Source organism: Felis catus, chromosome B2 (genome assembly GCF_018350175.1).
Source record: "Felis catus isolate Fca126 chromosome B2, F.catus_Fca126_mat1.0, whole genome shotgun sequence".
In the NCBI taxonomy this organism is placed as follows: Eukaryota; Metazoa; Chordata; class Mammalia; order Carnivora; family Felidae; genus Felis; species Felis catus.
The window spans coordinates 47618136-47641792 of NC_058372.1; the positions used below are offsets into that span (position 1 = coordinate 47618136).

The 23657-nt window shown below is 33.2% G+C and overlaps 1 non-coding gene across 1 annotated transcript; it reads right to left on the reverse strand.

Moving 5' to 3' along the window:
- Nucleotides 1-4229: 4229 nt before the first annotated feature.
- On the reverse strand, nt 4230-20013 carry DEFB112. Its single transcript, XR_006598660.1, has 3 exons — nt 19884-20013; nt 7924-8067; nt 4230-4364 (listed from the first exon to the last, which is right to left on the reverse strand). It is a non-coding gene; the product is annotated as a defensin beta 112 (transcript).
- Between the last annotated feature and the right edge of the window lie 3644 nt (nt 20014-23657).

Consider the following 23657-nt stretch of genomic DNA (forward strand, 5'->3'; position numbering starts at 1 on the left):
ACCCTCCTGAACTAATTATCAAGTACAGCAAGTAGCAAAATATAAGATTAACATAGAAAAGTCACTTTCCTATATATCAACAATTAATAAGTGGAATTTGAAATTAAAAACAGAATATCATTTACATTAGCACTCCAAACATAAAATACTTATGTACAATTCTAACAAAATATGTGAAATATCTGTATTAGGAAGCTACAAAACTCTGATGAATAAATCAAAGAACTAAATACATAGAAATTCCATGTTCACAGGAAAGCAATATCTTCCCAACTTGTTCTATAGATTTAATTTCACCCCCATCAAAATCCCAGTAAGTTATTTTGTGGAGATCCACAAACTGATTCTCAAGTTTATATGTAAAGGCAAAAAATCCAGAATAGCCAGCACAATATTGAAGAACAAAGTTGGAGGAATGACATAATGTGAATTATGTCTTACTCTAAAATTATAGTAAATAAGACAGTGGGGTATTAGTGAAAAAGTGGACGAATAAATCAGTGGCACAGAATAGAGAACCCATTAATAGACGCACATAAATATAGTCAATCCATCTTTGACACAAGAACAAAGGCAATACCATAAAGCAAAGACAGTCTTTTCAACAAATGGTGCTGGAACAAGTGGACATCCATGTGCAAAACAAAAACAAAAACAACGAAAAAATAGACACCTTTACAAAATTAACTCAAAATGGACAACAGAACTAAATGCAAAGCACAGAACTATAAAACATCCTAGAAGATAACATAAGAAAAAACCTAGATGATCTTGAGCATAGTGATGACTAGTTAGATATAACACCAAAGGCATGGTCCACAAAGTAAATAATAAGCTAGACTTCATTAAAATTAAAAAAAATCTACACTGTGAAGGATAACATCAAGTGAGTAAAAGACAAACTATAGACTGGGAGAATATATTTGCGAAAGACACATTTAATAAAGGACTATTATTCAAAATATACAAAGAACTCCTGAAACTCAACAATAAGCAAACAACCTGATTAAATAATGGACCAAAGACCTTAACAAACACTTCATCAAAGACATACATATGGCAAATGAGCATACAAAAAGATGTTCTACACTTCATGTCTTCAGGGAAATGTCCAGTAAAGTGAGATATCATTCCACACTTATTAGAATGGCCCACATCTGAAAACTGACAACACCAAATATTGATGAGGATGTGGATCAGTAGGAACTCTCATTCATTGGTGGTGGTAATGCAAAATAGTACAGCCACTTTTTTGGTAAGTGTTTATTTAAATTCCAGTTAGTTAACATATAGTGTAATATTAGTTTCACATGTACAATATAGTGATTCAACACTTCCATACAATACCCAGTGCTCATCACAAGTGCATTCCTTAATCCCCATTACCTATTTAACCCATCCTCCCACCCCCTCCTCTCTAGTAACCACCAGTTTGTTCTTTATGGTTAAGAGTCTGTTTCTTGGTTTCTCTCTCTCTCTCTCTTCCCTCCCCCATATGAGTGAAATAATATAGTATTTGCCTTTCTCTGACTTATTTCACTTAACATAATACTCTCTAGCTTCATCCATGTTGTTGCAAATGGCAAGATTTCATTCTATTTTACTGCTGAGTAATATCTTCTTTACCCATTCATCAATTGATGGACACTTGGACTGCTTCCATAATTTGGCTATTTCAGCCACTTTCAAGACAGTTTGGCAGTTTCTTACAAAAGTTAACACACTCTTATCATATAATCCAGCAATTGTGCCCCTTGGTATTTACACAAAGGAGTTGAAAACTTATGTCCACAGCAAAACCTGCTTATGTAGGCTTATTCATAACTGCAAACACTTGGAAGCAACCAAAATGTCCTTCAGGAAATGAATGAATACATAAACTGTGGTTCATTCAGACAAATGAAATATTATTCAGAGATAAAAAGAAACTGTCAAGTGATGAAAAGACAAGAAGGAATCTTAAATTCATATTACTAAATGAAAGAAGCCAATTTGAAAAGCCTACATACTATATGATTCCAACTATATGACATTTTATCATGAACTAGTTTTGAATAACTCTTACCAATTAGTAGGAAAGGAGATATAGTCAATAAAAACATGGGTCCAAGATCCAAACAAAGATCCACAAAATAGCATATCTAATGGCTAATGAGTATGTGAAAAAGTTTATCATCATTTGAGAGAAATAAGTAAAGGAAAACCAACCAAGTGCTATGCACTTACACATACAGAAGAATGGCTAAAATTGGAAAAATGGGGACCAACTAGAATTTTCATACAATACTTATGGAATATAATTTTAGTATAAATACTTTGTAAAAGTATTGTGTCAATCATCAGTAAATGATAAACATATGAATAACTTCAGTTAAAACAATCCTACTTCTTAGGATACCCCTGAATAATGAATGCATATGTAAATAGAAATTTTAGCAGCTTTATTCATAATGTCCATATATGTTAGAATAGAAACATAAATTGTATTTTGATATACTGTGGGGCCACTGAGGTGGGATTCAAGATTTGAATCATACATCAAACTCATGAGATCCAAGAAGGCTTATTTAACTCCAGTTTGAAACAGATCAGAGAGCACATGAGTATACATGCAAGCAATGTCATGCATTACTGATTCACACCCAGATTCATTTTTTCAATGTCCCCAGCCACTGTACACATGATATGTTTTGCTGTAAGTTTAGCCCAAAGCTGATGATATGCATATGTATCATAGCAGCATAAAAGAGACACCACGTATATGGTGCTATAACTTAAATACCCTGTAAGGTTAAGAGACTAGTTCATTTTCCTTAATGTGGTATTAGTCTACATGTTGCAAGTTACATAATAAAATAAGCCTTTCAGCCAAGGTCACAGCCTAAAGAACATTCTTTGAATAGTAGTCAGCACATGGCAGGCTCTGCAGAGCATGACCTATTTTTAGAGTAGATGTCGCAAGATGTTTGAATAAGAGCAAAACTTCAGGCTAGATAATGCAATATGATCAACTGTTAACCCATTCCTTGCCAGGCCATCCTTTAGCCCCCATTCACATATACTTGTCATATAACCCCTGGGTGTGATAAAAATTATATATATGTGTGTACACACATATATAATTATATACATAATTGTGTGCATATATATGATTAATCATATATGATATATATAGAATTATATTTATATATGTCATATATATATAATTCTATTAAAGCATTTTTTCCATTATTTTGTAGATACAAGCAAGCACACAAAGACTCCAATAACTGTCATGATAAGAATAGGATAAAAATCATCTGATGATATAAGGAATATATTAAAAACACAAGACAAAACAAATAGAAGTTAATGGTAACCATAACACTACAACATAGTAACTATAGCTATGATTATGATTATGTTTATGATTATTACTGCTGCAGGGTATAAGGACTTATCTTACACTTTCTCCTTTAAGTCATCCCCCTCTATCCTACCCTTTGGGGTATTCTTCTCAAAGGACTGGTTAAGCACTTGAGGTATTTTTATTATAAGAAATCTGTCAATAAACAGAAAAGTACAATTAATATAAGAAGTTACAAGGACTCCATAATAACTCAAATCCCTTACAACCATTTTCACTAATTCAGGGATAACACATACCTTCCACCTTTTCAACTCTTTCCCCACTCTTGACTCTCCTCAAAGAATGCTTTATATACATCACCAGTCATTTACAACATGCTTGCCACGTTCAATATAGAATTGCCCCCCGAAATCTCATTTAACACAGTAGTCCCACCATGGACTTTTCTTCTCTACTATTTCTATTCCTGAATTAAAAGTCCCACTCTGTATTCTTCTCTTTTTTCCAAGCAGACACAAGGTTCATGAATGATCCAGACTGAAATATATTTTATTTAGTTTTTATTCATTATAGACATGTATGGACAGAAATACTAGGCCATGAATGAAGTAATAGAGATAATGAAGTAATAAGAAGACTTAGTGTTGATCTTTTTTTTTATTCATTTTTTGAGAGACAGAGGGAGACAGGGTGTGAGTGGGGGAAGAGTGTGCTCATCTGTCAGCACAGAGCCCAACGAGGGGCTTGAACCCACGAACCAACGTGAAATCATGACCTGAGCTGAAGTCGGATGCTCAATGACTGAGCCACCCAGGCGCCCTTTGTTGGTGTTTTTTGTGAATGGGTCTCTTCAATTACTCGACAGGGTCGCATTCTTTCAAGCAGCAAAGAGTTTCAGGTCTTGCACAGTACGACATCTTAAATTCATTTTCACCACATTGATTTTTACATTGACCATTAAGCTTTACACAGGCTTTCCACGGATCAAAAACATCATAGTGCTCTTTAATTCTAGCTGAAAGAAGGCAAAAATGGATGGAGTTAAAAATTCACATAAGAAATGTCAACATTTAAAAGAAGATACACAAAGAAGCACTGACCACAGAGGGAAGAAAAAGGAGAGGGATTCACCTGTTTTTTCATTGGAATCTTTCTGTCCCTATATATAACAGAGAAAACCAAGGACATCAGCCAGTGTCCAATTCCTAAACTAGATGTCCCACCCCTACACATTTCAATTGATCAAGTAGTGACTCAATAGGGGATATCTGGAGAGCCTGAAATGTATTAATACCTTCTATCTCTCTTGCTTATCCTCACTGAATATGAGTGGGCCAGTCTCCATCTTCTGTCTCATTTATTATTCATGCTTAATTGTGTTCTGTGAATTCTCCTCCTCAAGACTTCATTGTTCATTGAAACTTGACTTCAATGGTTCTAAAGTACTAAAATATACTGTTTTTTTAAATTTTATTAAATATCCCAACTATTCTTTGATCTACACCCCACCTTCACTCCCTGGAGATGTTCACCTAAAAACAGACAATTGGAAGATTAACATAATGAACAGAAAATAAATAAACAAAAGAGATGAACATAGTTAAGATTTCAGCAAGTCTCTTAACTTTTCAGTACTACTTTTCATTTTCTCCCCTACTATAGTTTCTGAAGTTATAGAAAGTTTAAAATTTTTCACTCTTTCACTTTGCACTGTATTTGCTTTGATTTTGTAACTTCAAAAATCATGAGGAATGAGATAAGGATCCAATGTCTCTGTTACTTATAGAAGTTCTGGAATGCAGGTGAGGGTTTACATTTATTCCCTGTATCTCTCAAAAAAAAAAAAACTATAAGTAAATGGTGTAGATTAACAAGGAATCAGGTTTTAGCTCATTATAATAAATTCCTTCTTAACATTTAAAGCTTTCATAGTGATCATAAAATACCTTACCAAAGAAATACATATCTATCATCCTGGATAAATATAATTAGGCCCTACTGGACATATTTTAGAAGATAAGCCAGAATCGGTGAGTCATTGTCACTGATGTTTATAGACATGCTTTCATCCCAGAGACCTTTTAATTATAAAATTAAGCAAACCCTTGTCCATTTTTTTCCAGTAAAATATTTTATAGGGGTTTTATATATTATATATATTTTAAATAAAGTAGAAATACTACCCATATGGTATTCTCTTTATTCATCTATTATAATTTTGATGACCATATAGGTTATTTGCCATTAATTATCAATTATTTGCTATTAATATTCCTGTATTCTTTCTTGGAGCACACGTAACAGTCTTCTGTTGGGTAGACATATTCACAATGGAAATCCTAGATCATAGAATGCACATGTCTTCATCTATAATAGCTTATTAAAAATCATTTTCCAAAAGGGTCCTATCAGTTTCACTCTGCTCAGTAGTGTATGAAAATTCTTGCTGTTCCATTTGCATTACCATACTTTGCATTATCTAACTATAAAAATTTTAAACATTATTTTGAATGGTGGTGTCATATCATGGTTTAAATTTGCATTTTCCTGATTGTTAATGAGGATAATAAGCACTTTAAGTAGGTTTGTATATCCACTTTTACAAATTACCTAAGTCTTTTTTCCCCATATTTCTACTGGATTTTCTTTTTCTTTTGATTTATTAGAATTCTTTATAAATTTCAGATACAAGCACTTTCCCAGTTTTAAATGTTGTAATTTTAATATTCCATTCTATGGCTTGGCCCAGCTGATATATATAAGAACTGAGGGAACTTTTTACATGAGGTGTTAATCAAGTGGTGCTACAGCTAAGAGAGAAGAAACTTAGAAGGTTGTGAGTCTTAAAGTCTAAGTTTGAGATGAAGATGATCAGAGATAATGTACATTATCTCTGTATATTAGTGTAACTCTGTAATGAATCTAAATTAAATTATTTTCATGTTAAAAAATAATGTAATTGTCTAAGTTCATATAAATGCAGGTATAGGTAGAGAAATATTGATAGATATATAGAGAAGTAAAAATAGACACTTAGAGATAGAGATGTGTAGGTAAATCAGTTTATATGACAACCAAGGTAATTTTAACTTTGAGGAGTAAGCACTCCAGAACTGCAGATTATAAACCAAGGGAAAATTTAAACCTATGCATGTCCAGTCATAGTGAATAAGTGTGGTTTTTTTATTGTTTTACATTTAAATAAAAGTAGACTTTTCCCCTTATACACATTGTTAACAATATCTGATAGCCAAAGGCTTGCTATTTATTTATTTTTTTAGTGTCTCAAAACAGCAGCCGTTACTGAATACACATAACTGCAATGAAGGATACGTCTCCTTTCTTTATACGATAATTGAAGTGAAGTGGGATAGAACGAAATGTAACAACAAATAGAATAACAAAAGAACAAGATATTTTTCTATACAGTTTAAATATTATATCACAAATCTGAGTACAGTCTGACTTAGCTAATGTCACCTCATCTTTGGAGAAGAATCCTCAAATTTGGTCAGGCAAATCAGCAATTTCTTAGATACTTCTGTCCTTTTTGCTTGTTTTCCAAATATCCTTGTCTTCCTTTTTTTCTCTTTCTGCTCTCTAAATATTTCTTGGTTTTCTTCTCTCCCTCTATCCATTTATTAATTAAATAAATGTTAACTGAGCACCTACTCCAAATATATATGTATACATATATGTGGTATAGGCCTACCGTGACAGGCTTCAGCAATGACATAGTGTCCAAAAACAAAATGAAACATAACAAGAAGACAAAACACGTGGCCCATGTATAAAATAATTTGACCAATGACTTCATCACTAGGTCTTCGTCTGAACACCATTACAAAGATAACTCCCCTTCTTTGCCTTCCCATAGAAATTTATTTGTATCATTCTCATGGTGTGATAACATTCTACAACATTCTACAATGTTTATAACATTCTAACTTGAGAAGACACTTTGCCAAGTGATATTCTAAGTCATAATTGAGATAAAGACTAAAATAGAGAAGAATTCCTTTTTTAAATAAATCCCTAACACTTAGTCTGGACTTTTCATGTTCAATTGCCTTTTCAAGTTATCTTAATTACAGCATCCTTGAAATTAATAAGAATATCTTAATTACTCTTTCTATCTAACAATATATTTTGTGTATCCAAAGATACCAGGCTTATGGGCAATGAACAGTGGTGACTGATAAAAAGAAATTTTGCCAGCTGTCACATAGAGGGAAATTAAGACAACAATCTGACTCAAGCATAGTGGCATCGACAACATGTTTTAAAATATTTAGGATGCTGGAAGCAATGATTGGAGAATGTTTCCTCTTGGAAATATAAGAACATCTGTCTAGAAAGAGTTTCATAAAAAATAAGACCCCGTGACTTTAAAATGAGACTTCTTTCACATTCTGACCATAAAATTCAACTTTCATAAAATTAGAAGTTTAAAGACAAGAAGAGCTAGGAAAATGGGGAGTAGGACAGAGAACATACTTAGGATATTTCCTCCATTTCTTTTGATAGATAGTGATTAAATTGTGCAAGTTATAATTCTACTTGTTTTATTTTACCTGCTTTGTTTTCCTTTGTACTGTATTCTGCCTTTTCAGATATTGTGGAAGAATTATGTATCTCTGAGTATAGTTTTTCAAACCTTTTAGTACATATGATCATCGATAATGGCATAGAAGGGGTAACAGGTTGGTCACAGCCCACTGCAAAAGAAAAAAAATACTTTAAAAGCATACAAAAAGAGTATTTTCCAAAATAAGAACAATAATGTATTTCTCTTTATTTCATGGTTCTGCATACTATAAGAGGTTTTTAAAGATGATAAGCTTGTAGAATATACTTCTTTAAAATTTGACTGAATAAGTCAATGAATGACTTAATAATCATTATCTCACATGATTATTGCAAGGAGCAATAAATTAATAAGTGCAAAAGGCAGAACAGATGCTAGCTATTAAAATCATTACTATTAAGAAAAAAGCATCAGTGCAAATTTAAATTGATGTAATTCTAAAGAATATCTCAGAAAATTTCTAGGAATAGAGAGAATTTTAATGACCATGTTTTAATAAATTTTTACAAAGATGATGAAGGAAAAAATTATTCTTATTTAAATTAACTCCAATTCCTTGAGTTACGCTATCAATTGAAGTTTAGCTCTCTTTTGGTGAGAAATTGTCAGTTAAAAAATTATTTCTGTTTGAGTGTCAGAGCAGAGTAGCAGTAAGAGAAGGGAATACTATAGGTTTACTTTATGGTGATCTCCACTTATCTCAATAATGACAGATATCTTGGTGACCCAGGAAATTAGCAAAAATAAAGAAGAATTTAAATGGAAGAGGGCAGATGCACAGCTAGTCTTTGGACTTTCAGCAAGCTATGTAACCTCACTTACCTTCTGCTATCAATACTATCAATGTGAAATGAATAATTTCCAACCATACATTCATTCTATTCTCAAATTTTTTCAAATCTACTCGTATATTAAATTTAGTAGAATTTGAATATTAAAAAACAACACATTTTGAGGATTGATTAAATCATGGTAGTGCTATTTTTTTCCAATGGCTTATATAGACATATATATATATATGATATATAGTACATATATGTATAAATATACATAATGTATGTAATATATATATAATTTAATGTAATCAGTGAATCATAACCTTTACTAGGCAATTGTTTTTGATAAATTATTCAAATATTTTCTCCATCTGGGGCTGTAAATAAATATAATATGATTTTGCTGATAATATTAATATAATTATTATATAATGTTAATGATATTTACTTAAAAAATCCTGACACCAACCCCCCACTCCACTTAGTGCCGACCCCTGTGGCAATAACATTCATGTTACCTGGTATACTGAAGATACCAAAGGACAAAATAGAGAAAGAAAGAAGGATCTCCATTGTAAATGATTTCTTAGGAGAACACAGTTCACAGATCTTCTGTCTTAACTCAGGTATTACTGAAATAAGGAATAAAGAATCCTTCTGCACAGTCTTGATTACTGAGGCTTATTAAGAGTAAGAACATTTCTGTGCTTGGTTGAATGTTCAAAGGGATAGTGGATAGAAAAAGCTGGTGCATTACCACACACACACAAAATGCTATCTACTGATTTCTCCTGAGGCCAGTGTCTCTAAGAAACTTTAACAGTTTCTAGATTATGGGTATAAGTTGCTAAGTGGCCAAGTTTGAAAATAACCTTCTGTTATTCATGAGATATTGCAAGAATATGTGTTTCATATAACCACATTTATCATTTTAGTGTTCCCAATACAAGAATCTCAGTGCAAAGAAAAATCCAAAACAGAATTTTGGACTAATATTACCATTGAGAATATTTAATTCTATACATAAAAGTACTGAGATCCAGAGTTGTCAGGTGATTTCATAATCCATAACATTTTTATTTAAAATAAATTTTAACATAAATAATGACAATTAACTGACTTGTTTGAAAATTACCTTATCTAGCTTAGTTGTACCTTTAAGAAAGGTGTGTACTCTCAAGTAAGTTTCAAATAAAAAAATGCATATCCTATGTTAAAAAGTCAAAGTGCATTTCTATTTTTTTCTGTGTAGCTTGGAGTTATTTCTGAGGTCATCCATATGTTTTCCATGGTTTATTGCAGCAGATATTGGAGAAGAGCAGCTGAAAGTTTTTCCTCAGATCCCATAAGCAAACATTAGGAGCAACAGTCCATTGATTCTCTCTTATTACACCCAAATAAGGCACTCAGAATATGGGTATAAAAGAGTCCCAGTGAACATTAGCCATACTTATTCTATAGCGGTAAAGGTGTTTACTATCAAAACATGCATAGATATTTAGAATCTTAGCAAAGCTTCCTGAACAAATAGACATTATTCAAGAAGTGTTTCCTTCCATACCCAATTTCTTCACTCTCAAAATATGAATTTAAAATTAAGGACTTAGAAAGTTAAATACTTGCTGGTAAGCACATAATTGAGAATTTTGCCATCATCTGACATAGAGGAAGACCATTTATAACTGTCTCAACATAAGATGAATTCAACAGAAATTAATCAAATACTTATCAATGTGTCTATTAATGCTCTAGTTACTGTAATATAACTGTGAAAAAGATAGATTTGATTATTGTGGATGAGAATTAGAATTAGTTGAGATACTACAACTAAATTTCAAGTTTTATTAAAAATAAATTATTGGGTACCTTCTCTGTTATCAAAATACCTATGAATAAACCCCAGAAAAAGAGCAGAGAAGAAAGGTCTCTCATTGATTTTCTCTATTCTATTCCTTTCCAAAGTTAGGACAAAAGTGCAATATTGTTACCTCCAAGGACTGAAGCCAATTAGAAATTTGTTTTGGATATCTCATTTGTTAAATATGAAGAAAAAAACAGAAAAATGAAAATATTATTGCTGACTCACTCAGGATAATTTTTGACTCACTTCTAATCTCATGGAGAATATGGAAACCACTCCCTTTTTTGAGCACTCAGTCTTTCACTCTGGATGCCCAACACGTTAAACACATTCTACATAATCTACCTCATGAAGTAGAACTAAACTATTCTTTTCAACACTTATTATCTGAAAATGAGAGTACATATCATTTAAATTGTTTTTGTTTTACAGATATAAAGAATTTTAAATCACAGACAACTGGATAGCTTAGGAATGCTTGGATTCATCGATCACCCTTCTGTGATCACCTTGTCGTCATTCCAGATATTTAGGAAACAGATAATAAGACCTGGTCACTGTCTTGAGAAACTCAAATTATTTTTTAAAAGACATTCACAGAAATATATGACAAATCAATAAGGAAAATGTCATAAAAGTTGTATGAAAACAATTTTTATGTATGTTCTAAGTGTAGTTTTTCCTTCCAATACCACAAAGTTCAACATAGAAGATCACATATAATGTTTCTGGATTAGGGGTTTTGTGGATCTAATAAGGAAACCTAAGTCGTGTGTGAGTCACCTGAAGAAAGTATTTTACCTTGTTTCAATTTCTCTTCATTTCCTAATTTCACTCTTTAAATTTTGGAGAAGCAAATTATTATTGCTACTCTACAACATGTATGTTTATCAAAAACCACACTGGGGCACCTGGGTGGCTCCGTCTGTTAAGTGTCCAACTCTCGACTTCAGCTCAGGTTATGATATCACAATTCATGAGTTCAAGTCCTGCCTCAGGCTCTGAGCTGACATTGCATAGCCTGCTTAGGATTCTGCCTCTATCACTCTCTCATCCCTTGCCCCTCTCTCTCCCTCTCTCCCTCTCTCTCTCTCTCTCTCTCTCGCTCACTCTTTCTTAAAATAAATAAATAAACTTAAAAAAGAAACCCACCATCTTGGATAGCAAAAGTGTACAAAAGGTGTATATTTTGTCAATTCAATTGGCAGAGGTCATCTACACTGCTTAGCTAAAAAGATTTCCAAGGCCAATTCTATGTTCAGTGGGAAAAGAGTGTTATAACTGAATGGTGAGGTATATCAAACATTCCAGGCAAAGAGAGTTGCTAAGGAAATATCAGATATTTACTGTCTCTAAACAAATGATGTGAAATGCACAGTATTATAAAATATTGGTAACTTTCACATATGTTATTATTTTCTCTGATTATCTACTGTGATAATTGGTAAAACTTCTAAAAGGAAAGCAATGTAAGTTCTAGTATTTAAAGCAAGCTGCTTTACCAGTATTTTAAGGAGGGTAATCCTAAGGGGTAAGTAGTGAGAGACTCCTTTTTGGAGAAAATGAGTAGATTAGAAGGAAAGAAAAGAAAGAATGGAAAGCTTACCTGTACAGAAGAAGTGACCTTATAACTTAGTTTATTAAAAAATCCTAACAATCCCAAACATTTAATTACTTTAATAGATTGTTAGAAATGTACTCTTTGTCCCATACCAAAAATTTTGCTACACTCTCATTGGATATCTCTTAAAATTGAAATATATTTTTCTCATGTAGGCATATACAAACTGAGATATATACTGTATATGCAATCTATTTGCCAGGCCAACACTACTATTTTCTCTCAATTCTCTCTAAAATGGGAATCAGCAAATCTTTCTTCTCTGCTTCTCTGTTTGATTTCAGATCCACTCCCTTTCTTCTGATTCCTTCCTTCTGAGATCTCTTTTTCTAGTTCTTAGCCTTGACAAGGTAACCCCTTAAGCTTAATAGTTACTTGAATCCATAAAGTGCTTAATTAGCCAGTCAGCTGCAAGTGGATTATTCTCCCATCTCTATTAATCTAAGTGTAAATGTCCTATTGGGGAGCTCACCAAAAAATGGTCATTACAGTTAAAATATCTCATCTGAAGGTTTACTTCTGTTTCAGATGTCTATTCATGGGTTATTTAAGTTTTTCCATATAGTTTCTTCAGCATGAATGCCCTTCCAACCCTTATTCCATTGGCTAATTTCAATTATTTCCTTCTTCACAGCACAGGTATCATGTTTTTTATCAGTGATCACCATTTCTTCTCGAAATTACATTCATCTTCTTATCTAGGTGGGACTAGTTTAATCCTACTATTTCATAGATGTTCAGCCAATGTATTCTAATTGACTTCTAAGAGTTGCACTTTTGGGACTCCTGGATGGCTCAGTCAGTACAACATGAGACTCTGGAACATTGGGTTGTAGGTTCAAGCCCCATTGTGGGTGTAGAGATTACTTTAAAATAAACTCTAAAAAAATTTAAAATGAAAACAATAACAATAAAATGAGAGTTCCACTTTTGCTTTTTATTTGCAAGACTTGAATTTTGAAAAAATACATTATAAGTTGTCTAAAATAAATACTGTTCAATTGCTCAGCAATGTCTACCACATAAATGTTTCTAAGTGTCATTTGAAAAAATAGCTAGGAGCTTCTGATGACGAACTTTCCTGTGGGAATCATGTATTCTGTTAATATGGCAAATCAGAGAATATTTCAACTCTCTTTCGGTGGTTAACTAATATGTACATTCTTCAACCCCCTCATCCCTTACTCAAGAATACTGGGGAATTCACATGCTTTGCCTTAATTGTATTATTTTACCGCTATTTCTAAGCATTTTGAATAAAACGTGTTTCAAATTAACTTCTAAACATTATCAAACTGGAATGTTTGGTAGGGAACTCTAAGGAACCGATACTTCGGTAAGAGAGTTTGGGGAAGAATACTACGGATGCTCAGAGTGGTGGTGAGGACAGATTGGGGAAGCGTGAGCTACAGGGCAAAGGTCATTCCTCCCTCTTTTAGCTCATCTCCTCAAATAGAAATATCCTAAGAATTAAAGTACTGTGAAGAAGTTGCTCAAAGTTCCTGACTCTTAGGGAAAAACTAATTATATCAAGTGTCCTTCTTTCCCACTTTGTTTCACTTCTTACTCCCATTTTATGCTCCCTGTCTCACATTTGGGTTTAACAAATTATAAATAAAATAAAACTCCAAACAGGTAGTGGTTTTTCTTTTCTGTTCAATCTCCATATACCAGTCAATTCTCCTACTTCAGCACTGTCCCAGTCATAAGAATATGTGAACATCTCTGTCTAGAGACCCAGGTCAAGTAGATCTAAACTGTTTTATGAATTAATTTAGCAGAGAGATTCTAGTGAAACTTGCCTTTCAGAATTAGACTTTTTTCCATATTTTGACTCACCTATGGGCAATACGACTTCCTATAGCTGATTCCATATCAAATAGAAAATTTTTTCTGCAATACCTTCCATGTAATTAATTCTGCCTGTCTTCTGTATTATGTCTTGAAAGGAGAACTAAACTGCAGACATTTGATGTTTATGTATGAATGACTGCTATTCCTGAATGGCTCAAGCGTGTATATTCCATTTTGTTTTCCTTTGTTAATTATAGAAATTCATGAACAGAGTAGTAGTCTTTAGTGGAAGTTTTAAGAAAGCTTTAAGAAAGATACTGAATTCTGGGTGCATAAGTCTGTCTATATATCTATATCTATATCTATCTATCTATCTATCTATCTAATCACTCATAGCTCTGCATCATCTTAATTTCTTAAATTCACCTCAGCTAATATACAGCCTGAGTTTTGGTTTTACAGTAAACAATTCTAATTTATTCTTTGCCCCAGTGATTATTAAATTGTCCATAGTTTTCTCTTGCATACCTTCCACAAGTCCAATTCACAATAATGGTACTCTTTGCTTTTGGCTAAAATAAGAAAAGAAAGGCTGGGATTAGAATCCAGCTATAACTGGAACACCTGGGTGGCTCAGTAGGTTAAGCCCCCAACTCTTGATATTGGCTCAGGTCATGATCTCATGGTTGCTGAGATTGAGCCCCACATTGTGGGGCTCCACACTGAGAGCATGGAGTCTTCTTGGGATTCTCTCTCTCTGCCCCTCCCCCACTAGCACACACATTTTATCTCTCTCTCAAAATAAATAAATAAACTTAAAAAAATCCAGCTATGGCAAGCACACTTCCAAAATAAAATAAGCCAAGAACCACCAGAAAGCAACATGCCAATGGAAAAAAACGCTATACTACCATCTTGGAAATTTTTATTTCTTGCTGTATGTATTCTACTATATGCCAAACACTGATCAGGCTTTGTAAAACTATAGTGGCCAGAACCTAGGTCCTGCCATTATGGAACTTGCTCAATCAAATCCTTTGACAACCTTGTTTGAGAGCTGTCATGAAAATTATTGTCACCTCCTTTGTTCTCCCATGTTATTTACTCTGAACAATTCATATGTAATTTACAGCAATGCAATCTGAGAGAGAATTCCTCTAAATGATATCCTAACCTTAATTCAGATAAGGGGGCCAGAACACGGAAAAATTCTTCACAAACTAAGTCTTCTAGAAATTTAGGTTTTTCTCACTCCCTTTTATTTTATTCTTTCAAGCTATCATCTTTACCCCATCCTCAGAGTTAGCAAAAATATCCTGACAATGCTTTCAATACATGTGTATTCTTAGACTACACAAGAGATATATCAGGGCCATAAAAATGTTGACTGGTAGCAAGGTATCTTGCCATCCAAAATGTGAAGGGGTAGGAGTAAACCAGTACTTCATTCCTAGTCATATTAGCACTGAATGTACTGAGCTAAACAACCATAAAAATAATAACCAAGAAATTGTTCTTCTAGAAAAAATATTATGGTTAGAAAACAAAACATGACTTCATCATAAACTGATATTTGACTTAGGAAAGAGATTCAAAATTACACATTGCACAGGACATTCCTTACTATATAACCAGAGAAGTGAGGAGACAGAAAGGTAAGCATAAAATACGTGCTTAATACAGGAGTACTGATGCATAGGGGCACTTGTACCCCAATGTTTATAGCAGCACTCTCAACAATAGCCAAATTATGGAAAGATCCTAAATGTTCATCAACTGATGAATGGATAAAGAAATTGTGATGGGCAGTGGGAGGGAGGGGAAGGTGGGTGATGGATATTGAGGAGGGCACCTTTTGGGATGAGCACTGGGTGTTGTATGGAAACCAATTTGACAATAAACTTCATATATTGAAAAAAAAAGAAATTGTGGTTTATATACACAATGGAGTACTACGTGGCAATGAGAAAGAATGAAATATGGCCCTTTGTAGCAACGTGGATGGAACTGGAGAGTGTGATGCTAAGTGAAATAAGCCATACAGAGAAAAACAGATACCATATGTTTTCACTCTTATGTGGATCCTGAGAAACTTAACAAAAACCCATGGGGGAGGGGAAGGGAAAAAAAAGAGGTTAGAGTGGGAGAGAGCCAAAGCATAAGAGACTCTTAAAAACTGAGAACAAACTGAGGGTTGATGGGGGGTGGGAGGGAGGAGAGGGTGGATGGTGGGTATTGAAGAGGGCATCTTTTGGGATGAGCACTGGGTATTGTATGGAAACCAATTTGACAATAAATTTCATATATTAAAAAAATAAAATAAAATAAAATACATATATTTACCTTTGATCCAACTGAACAAAAATGAACTACTAATATATTACAATGCACAAGACATCTTAATAATTTCAGTCTTTGTGTATTTTTGCTATATTACACATGAGGAAACATTTTAGAAGAAATATATATCTCTTAATTTTACTTTTTATACTTCAATCTATATTTTGTGGTCAAGAATTTTCTTGTCAACAGAATGGCAACAGTTTTCTAAAAGTTTAGTGTGAGTCCACTGTAAAGGAAATTCTTTTATTTGAAAGTATAGGAAAAGGTGCTTGTAAAAATAATAACACTCCGTCTTCATCTTTCATTAATATCTCTTTGTCCTTCACTTAAAAATAAAAAGTCTAGGGGCGCCTGGGTGGCTCAGTCAGTAAAGTTCTGACTTCAGTCAGATGAGGTCATGATCTCCCGGTTCGTGGGTTTGAGCCCCGTGTCAAGCTCTGTGCTTGGAGCCTGGAACCTCCTTTGGATTCTGTTTGTCTCTCTCTCTCTCTGCCCCTCACTCACTCACACTCTCTTGTCTCTCAAAACAAATAAATGTGAAAAATAATAAATAAATAAATAAATAAATAGCCTACAGTACCCATTTCTTTGAGAGTATGTTGAATGAATAAATAAATGTATGAATGATTTGTTTACAAATAGACAAATGTCTAGTGAAGAAATAGTGAGCTAATATACAGAAAATGTTTAAAAGAGTATTTAATACATGTTAGTTAATTTATCATTATTATAGATATGATGGTCAATAATATCTTTTTTGGATATTTTTATAGCTAGAAAGAAACTTAATGACTAAACATTGAGTACTGAGATTTCTAAAAAAAAATAAAGAGAAAATTATTTTCATGTTACAATCAGAAGTAAGTTAGTAATAAATTACCAGCGAAAATCGAATGGTGTTTGAATAGAATGCAGGATATATAATTCACCTACCAGTCAAAGTAGGAATAGTTAACTTTTGATTTACTTTATTCTGAAGTTTTACGATTTCAATAGGCTTTTGTGTATGTGTGTGTATGTGTATTTGTCCCAGACAAAGCAGTAAAGAAAAGGTCAGATGAGGATCTAGTTTCAGTTCTAACTTAGTAAATTATGTGGTTTTAAGGACATCACTTTACTTAACTTGTGTTTTCTATTTCATGTACAAGATGAAGAGCCTGACATAGAAGATTTATAAGATTCTATCCAGCCTCAAACATGTTTTTCTACCTACACACTATTAATTCTTGCCTATATATTAAATACACTTTTTTCTATATTCAGACTATTAATCTTAATCTACATATGAAATATATTTTGCTATATTCAGAATATTAATCCTTACCTACATATTAAATACATTTTTCTATATCCAGATCATTAATTCTTAAATACAGATTGTATATAAATTGTATGTAGACTTATATATCATTGAGTGACTGGAACTGTGTCACCCCACTTTCTAATTTGCTATTATAGTAATGAATTTATGCAGCCCTTGTCATTGCAAAGACATTTACTTATAAATACTGTCCTTAAGGAATAACATATCTAATTTTAGCACATTTGAGACATAGGATTTGATATTTCCTTAGGAAAGAAAACTCAAACTAAAAATATACTTTGGGATAACATATTTGCATTCAAAAACAATCTCATGTTTTGAAAACAGTAATGACAAGTAAAATTTACAGACTCTTAGTAGAAATGCTCTGTCTCCAATTCCCAAATAGTAGAGTTGGCTCAAGTATCCTACAAATCTGAAATAGTTTATTGGCAATAATGTGAAGGAGAAGAAGGAGATTAATACTAAGTCAAAAATATGGTTAATGCAGAATGTTAAAGAATATAACCAAATATTACTGCCTGGTGTAATTATTGAGAAATAAAGAAAAAAGGGAGTTTTACAAATTTTACAGTTACAAAGGATGTACATTTAAATTCTTAAGACCTCAAATTTTAAAATTATACTACAACAATTTAATTGGTCCTTGAATATGTACTTTATAATCTTAATATCAGAATGTTGAATCTTAATGTTCAGAGACATCCGAATCATAATTTAGAGTTTGAAGCATTGTAAAAAAAAACACTTAATATTATAGATGAAGACTCTGAAAACCAAAGAGGTTAGGTGATATATTGTAACATATATTCTTTATAACTTATTAAAAGTAGAGAATCACCAATGATTTTGTAAGTCTATCTAGCCAACTTTGGATTATTTTAATACCATTCCTAAAATAGATCTTATGACAAATAATAGGCATTTCATTTTTTAAACCAAATTCTTTGACTGTAACTTTTTCTAATCAAAATAACTTCTAATCTACTCTGTAAAATTTCTACAGGCTATTATATAAAGATTTATCTCCAGTCCTCAAATACTGGTACTGAAAGCAGAGATCAATTACTTCTTTCACGACACTTCAAGAGTGCCTGGAATGTGGGAATCAGCCATAAGTGTCTCAATAATCTTTACTCATGTTTGCTATTCAGAAGCAAGACAATTATTACACTGGTGGCAGAGTGGTGAGCATAGGCTACCTTCCAGAAGCAACACAATTATCAATCACAGTGTCAAGAACTGTAATACAGGATAATTCAGTAAACAACTTCAGGATGTCTAAATATTCTAGACAGATTCACTGATAACCACTGAGGTGAAGATGTTTACTCAAGGATTGATTCCCTCCTCAATCAATTTTTTCCCATATAATGTAGGAATAAACATTTCAATAACTTAAATTTAGTACTTGAAATTTGATCATGACACATTTTCTTGCTGAGAAATAAACGATGTAGAATGTTCACATCAATTCCCATGAAGATGACATTTCAGCCTGTTTCTAAGTAAAATTTGTGTATCTGGGTCTGCTTAAAGCCTACAGTAAACAACATAGAGAATTTAATTTTGTTATGAATAAGAATTATTGTTAATGTGAGTCACCAAACCCATGAACAAATCAATTACAACATCCTTTTGGTATCAGAACTCCTAAACTATGGATAAGATGAATAGAGATCATTTCATTGATTTTTTTTCTCCTATTCTTTTCCAAAGAGATATCAAATATGATTATTCCTTTACTCAAGGGCTGCAGCCAATTAGAATATCTGTTTTTGAACCTACATTTACCAAGTTGGAAAGGGGAAAAATGGCAAAAAAAAATGTTAATGCTGATTCACTAGATTTTATAAACTACTCTTAAATCCATGAAAAACATGGAAATTGTTTTGTAGTCTTATTGTGCTTATGAGCCTAGCCCTGGAAATATATTTGAGCTTATGATTTTTAACTCTGCAATACTTAGACTTTGTGCCCATCAAGATGGCAAGCATAATCTCTAATTTAGGTTGTGTCACATAAATGGTGATTATTGCCAAAACCTGCATAATCATTACCATTTCTTGAAAGTTTATGAGTCAGAGTTGTGCTTTAGAGATGTTATCTCCTCCAGTATACACAAAAACCTTATAAGATAGATATTATTTTCTACATTTTACAGATTAAGAGAAGGTAAATAACTTGCCCAAAATCAAATAGTAAGCCAAAGATCTAGAATTCTTACCTTGGTATGTTTTATCCAAAATATGTAACCATAACCACCAGACTTTGGTCAATCATCATTTCTTTTCATCTCTTTCCTCATCTGTAAGATACAAAATTGAAACTTTTGGGCAATTGTCAAACTTTGCAAATTATAGATTTTTTTTAATGAAATCATGTATACGATCTTGATTTTACAACAATCTTGGCTCCCATAGAAAACCCATTTCAAAAACTTTGAGAATACAGGCCTTTTGGGGCCCATCCAAATCTTTTTCACAAATCTACTCTATTTCCTTTTTAAAATCTGTTTTTACCGAAGAAATTTATGAATTTAGCATAATTGCAAAATGTTCATAGTGAACATTTCATAAATGAGCATTACTGGGCTGCTGAGAAGAAACTATCTTTCAAGCGTCCTTTCTATTCCAGTAATTCACCAGACACTTCTCTGAGGACATTATTTAGATTACCCAAGAGACAAAAAAGAATATATCAGATTTACCTTTGGCCTACCAAACTGAGAGACCAATTCCATCTTCACAGATTCTTGATCAATATGGCTAAATTTTAGACGGGTTTCTTCCTGACATTTTCTCCTAACCCCTGTTTTCCTAAATCACTTGCTTTGGAAAATTTGCAATTATAAATTCTTTCTCTGCTTCTTTGATATGTAAATAACCTCCCAGTCTGTTTTTAGATTTATAACCCAAGAATGTCTTTTTCAATTATCTTCTTAAGGAATAGATGATAGCCAAGTTTTGGTAGCCTCTTATGTCAATGGTAGAAAAAAGTGGAAAAAAATAAATATGATCCAGATTCTGAGATTTTGATGCAGATGAGAATGTTTTCAAGGAAGAAGATTATAAAGAGTATGACGTGTATATTAAGCATTTGCAAGAAAAAAATTTCAAATAAGAAGATAGTCATGACTTTTATATAATGTTACAGAATCTGCACATGGAGCAGAAAGAACTCTGCTTGGATAAAGGCTAGAACAGATATTGCATTATTTGAAGAAAAGAAAAGGAAGTTTTGCAACAGTGAGGTAAGTGACAGGAAAAGTAATCAAATGAGAAATAAGTTCAAGGTGAAGGAAACATTGCCCAGAATTGATGTAGCAGAACAAGGTATAATGTAGGTGATCTTGGAAGTGAAAATGCTTTCCTGTGATCTCTGAACTGGAAATATGCTCATGCTGAGTATAAGGTGAATTCTTTAAGACTAAAGACCTGAGAACACTCTGTAACATCAAGTACAGATAACAAAATCAATTAAAGATGGAAAGTTCTTACTGAACAGCTTGTAACATTTCAACCCAACCATCATGGCCATTTCTGAGTAAATTGTCCATTAAAACTGCTGTCGCTTTGATCCAAATCTATGCTCCAGTGATATTCTAAGCAGTGTTGGTCACTAGATTAGTGATAGAATTTATCACATTGTAGAAATAATGAAAGTTATCATTGTGTGAGACAAAAAAGTGAAGAAATCAAAGCAATCATGAAGCAAAGGCAAAAAGGAACCTAAAATTTGAGAAGTGAACTGAAATTTTTGGTCATTAAACATTTCCTGACTTAAGGATTCCATTATATTTATGCTAGGAGTGAAAAGTATTTGGCTGCAAATAAGATGGAGCAGGGCTAAAATTTTTCTTGTAAGTAGCTAATGTTTATCTGAATCCCCTGTTCCTTCAGCCATTGCTGCAACTCCTTTCCTCTCATGGCCACAAAGCAAAGCACTAATTTACACTATACACCAGTGTAAAGTTCCCAGAACATTCAAGGGGAAGTAGAAAAAGTCATAGCATGATCACTCTCTTTTCTCTTTTTCTTACCTATGTTCAAGGTTAGGAAGTGGCCACTCCATACTTGTAAGAAAGATGTTTATCAAACAATGCCTCTTCTTTGCTTACTTAATAGACTGCTTTCAGGAGGATGATGAAAGTCTTGGTGAAAATTCTATTTTCCTTTTCGTTACACCACAATTTTATGTTCAGAATCCTACTGGAAAGCTCTGAACCTCAGAACACAAAAATGTTTAAGAAAATATGTAATAATCCTTTATACATCTCAATGTTCTCCTTGAAAGTGGAGGAATTAGCTAGGGAGGAGTCTAATGCCTCTTCCATGTTCAAAAACTTCTTAAAATAAAAAGGACAAGCATTTATCAGGCATCACTATGCTGAATATTATACTAGACACTTTTCACTTGGTACATTTCTCATAACAACCTTGCAGGATGGTTTTTGCTCTGTATGTTTTAAAGAGTGGGAATCTTATTTCTCAAAAAGTTAAAAACAGAACTATCCTATGATCCAGCAATTGTACTACTTGACATTTACCCAAAGAATACAAAAATACTAATTCAAGGAGATACATGCACCCCTCTGTTTATTGTAGCATTATTTAAAAAAAATAGCCAACATATGGATGCAGCCCAAGTGTCCATCAATTGATGAATGGATGAAGGACAGATGTCATCAATTGATGAATGGATAAAGAATGGATAAAGAGCAATGGAATATTATTCAGCTATAAAAAAGAATGAAATCTTGCCATTGGCAATGACATGGATGGTATGCAGGGACTATAATGCTAAGCAAAATAAGTCAGTCAGAGAAAGGCAAATACCATATGATTTTACTCATGTGTGGAATTTATGAAACAAATGAGTGAAAGGAAGAAGAGATAAAGAAATGAAGAGACAAACTCTTAACTACAGAGAGCAAACTGATGGTTACCCAGGGGTGGGGGGTAAGATAGGTGATGGGGATTAAGGAGTGCCCTTGTAATGAGCACTGGGTGATGTATGGAATTGTTGAACCACTATATACCTAAAAGTAATATAACAATGTATATTAACTAAATGGAGTTAAAACAAAAACGTAAAAAAATAAGAGTGGGAACCTTAGAGTGAGAGAAGGTATATTATTTAGAAAATGTGAAATGCAAAAGCAAAACAACCCAAAAATATAATGCCTTAAATACAACAGAAGTTTATTTCTTGCCCATGTAATGTCAAAATGGGTAGCATTGATCTGTAGGAGTCTCTCTTTCAAGCACTCATTCAGGGATTCAGGTCCTCTTCCATTTCAGGATTCTGGTACCTTTAATATGTGGGTTTTAAGGTGACTGAGGAAAGAAGAAGAGAAAGTGGATCTAGGTGCCTGGGTGGTTCAGTCAGTTAAGCATCCAACTGTTGAGTTTGGCTCAGGTCATGATCTCATGCTTCATGGGATCAAGCCCTGCATAGGGCTCTACTCTGACAGGGTAAAGCCTGCTTGGGATTCACTCTGTCCCTCTCTCTCTGCCCTACTCTTGTTCTCTCTCTCTCAAAATAAATAAACATTTTTAAAAAAAAGAGAAAAAGTGAACTTCATATGGGAGTATTTTATGGACCAGTTCTAACAATGGTACATATTACTTCCTTTTACCAGACCTCCGTCAAGTACCCACTAAACTCTAAGATAGGCTGGAAAATGGAGTGAAGTTATGGTCTCAGAAGGAAGAGAAAATGAGTTTTTGGTTTTTTAAAATTTTTTTTTAATGCTTATCCATTCTTGGGAGAGAGAGAGAGAGACAAAGTGTGAGCAGGGGAGGGACAGAGAGAGAGAGGGAGACACAGAATCTGAAGCAGAATCTGCACTGTCAGCACAGAGCCCGATGCAGGGCTCTAACTCACAAACATGAGATCATGACCTGAGCCAAAGTCAGATGCTCGACCCACTGAGCCACACAGGCACCCTGAAAAAGTGAGTTTTAAAACAGCTAGCCAGTCTGAAGCACAAATTGAT